Below are 3211 nucleotides of genomic sequence, written 5' to 3'. Positions count from 1 at the left end.
GTGGCTGGGCCCGCCTGGGGGCAGGCCTGGCCTTGCCATGTGCCTGCCGCCCCGGCAGGGCTAAGGGGACTGGGCGCTGCTATCTTTGAGGCGTGACAGTCAATTAGCATATTCCCTCATTGGCTGTGGGCACCGCCATCTTTGAGGGCAGGGAAGTCAATCCCTCTTTATTAGATAGGATGTTTGTTAGAAACTTCTCAGTTTCCTGTTCTGTCAAGTCCAGCATCCAAGTCTGGTCCAGTTCTGAAGTTTCCTCATCGCTGAGGACTTCCTTATGCTCTATGAGCTTTCCTCCCCCTGTGTGCCTGTAACCGGGTAGACTGGAGAGTCCTTGAGGCCTGGGTTGAAGGTGGATTCCTTCGGAAAGTGTTGGTCTTTGCTTTTAGGAGGTGTTTAATATTAGTTACCAACTCAAGGCCAATATATGTTTACCGTTTTTACTGCAAAGTATAACACACACACAACTCATTGGATTATCTCAAAAGTGCATCTTAATGAAGTACCATGAAGCAAATGCCCAGGAGACAACCAGCTGCAGCCAGAAACACCACTGCCAGCACCTGGAGCCCCTCTCCCTGGCCAGTACCCTCGACCTTCTCCCCCGAGTCACTGCTAATGTGAGTTTTACAGAAATTACTCCTTAAAGTTTAATTAGAAGAACACACAGCCTGACTATAGAATGTCGTTCTGCCTCTGAACGTGAAGCAGGTGGGATCATTTGTGTTTTTTGGAGGTGGGTGGCCTTGATTTGTTCATGTGCAGTTGTTCGTCTTCCTTGCTGTGTAGTATTTCATTAATGAATATGCTTCTGTTTATGCTCTCGGTCATTATGTGTTTTGGCTAATAGCCAAAAGCGAACATTGTGTCTGTCTCTTCTGGTGCAGTTTTGCTCACATAGCTAGCTAGTGGGCATATATTTCAATGTGAAATGACTGAGTCTTAGGGTATAAGCATCTGGGAAAAGTCAAAAATATGTAGAAATTAACACTTTTAAACAACCAGTGGATCAGAGAAGAAATCACAAAGGAAAGTAGAAAATACCTTGAGAAGAATGAAATGAGAATGCAATGTACCAAAGTGTATGGGATGCAATGAGACCAGTGCCGGGGGTATTATAGTTGTAAATGTCTACATCAAAGCAGATTAAGTCAGCTTTCTAATTGTGTGCCCAAGGAACCAGAAAAAGAAGAGTAAACCAAACCCAGAGCCAGCAGAAGGAAGGAAGTAATAAAGATTAAAGCAGGGATAAATGACATTGAGGATAAGAAACTAGAGAAAATCAAGGACAACAGAAGTTGCTAAATTGACGAACAGAAGACTCAAATTATTAAAACTAGTGAAAGAGCACATTATTAAACTTTGCAGAAATAAGAAAGGTTAAAAAAGACTACTATGAATACCTGTATGCCAATAAATTGGGTAATCTAGGTGAAATGGACAAATTCCTAGAAGCAAACTACAAAAGCTGACTCCAGAGCAAATAGAAAATGAGCAGACCTGCAAGAAGTGATATTTAAACTACTCAAAATCCCAAGCAATAAGAGCCAACAACCAGATGGCTTCACTGGGAAACTTTACCAAACATGTAGAAAAGAATGAACACTACTCTTTCCCACATTCTTCCAAAAATGTTGAGATGACAGGAGAACACTTCCTAACTCATTCTGTGAGGTCAGTGTTATCTTGATACTGAAGCCACACACAACTCAAGGGAGAGAAAAGTGCAGAGTCATATCTTGTGAACATTGAGGCAGAAACCCTCAGCACACAGCTAGCCCCGAATTCAGCAGCAGTAAGAGGGTTACACATCGGGACCACAAGGGCTTTCTCCCAGGGATGCAGGAAGGGCCCAGCCTCTGAAAACCCACCCAGCACGCTGCCTGAGTAGAGTGTGGAGGGGAAACATGACCATCGCAGCTGATGCAAAAAGAGCATTTGATAAAATCAAATTTTCATGATAAAAACAGACCAAGGATCGAAGGAAAGTACCTCAACATAATAAAGGCCGTTTATGTAAAGCCTGTAGCTAATGTGCTCGAAGGTGAAAGAATGCAAGCTTCCCCCCGAAGGTCAGGAACAAGACCCAGAGGCTCACTTTTATCGTTTCTATTCATAATAGCACTGCGGTCTCTAACCAGAGCAATGAGGCAAGAAAGAAGTAAGAGGCATCCAAATTGTAAAGGAAAAAGGAAAAGCAACTGTTTGTAGAAGACATGGTCTTATATGTAAAACCCTGAAGAACCCACAGTACACACAGACAGCTGTTAGAGCCTGCAAAGGAGTTCAGCAAAGTTGCAGGATACAAACTTACAAATCAATTGTATTTTTATACACTATCAATAATATGAGAAAGCCCGGCTGATGTGGCTCAGTGGTTGAACCAGGAGGTCACAGTTCAATACCTGGTCAGGGCACATGCCTGGGTTGCAGGCTCAATCCCCAGTGTGCAAGAGGCAGCCGATCAGTGGTTCTTTCTCATGGTTGATGTTTCTACCTCTCCCTCTCCCTCGCTGAAATCAACAAAGAATAAAAACTGTGGTGGTAGCCTGAGGATGAACAGACAGGCCTCACCCCAGACCAATGGAATGAGAGTGAGAGCCCAGAAATAAACCCTCACCTCCATGGTCACATGATTTACACCAGGGCTTTAAGACCACCCAATGGGGAAAGAAAGTTCTCTCCAACAAATGGTGCTTGGAAAACTGGATATGCACATGTATGAGAATGAAGTTGGGTCCGGCCAGCATAGCTCAGTGGTTGAGTGTTGACCTATGAACCAGGAAGTCACGGTTCGATTCCCAGTCAGGGCACATGCCAGCATTGTGGGATTGATCCCCAGTCGGGGGTGGGCAGGAGGCAGCTGATCAATGATTCTCATCATTGATGTTTCTCTCCCTCTCCCTTTCTCTCAATTCAATAAAAATATATTTAAAAAAGTGAAGTTGGGTCTTTAAGCCATAGGCAAAATGGATCAAAGACCTAGATTTGAGTCAAAACTATAGAATTCTTAGGAGAAAACAGGCAAATATTCCTGACCTTGGATATACCAATGGTTTTTTTTTTTTTAATCTTTATTATTGAAAGTATTGCATATGTACCCATTTTCCCCCCATTGACCCCCTCCAGCCTGCCTCCCCGCCCCAGGCTTTCACCACCCTATTGTCTGTCCATGGGTTATACATATATGCATACAAGATCTTGGTTGATCACC

Source organism: Myotis brandtii, unplaced genomic scaffold (assembly GCF_000412655.1).
Source record: "Myotis brandtii unplaced genomic scaffold, ASM41265v1 scaffold986, whole genome shotgun sequence".
Classification (NCBI taxonomy): Eukaryota; Metazoa; Chordata; class Mammalia; order Chiroptera; family Vespertilionidae; genus Myotis; species Myotis brandtii.
The sequence above is the reverse complement of the archived record's forward strand: the minus strand, read 5'-3'. Positions refer to the sequence as shown.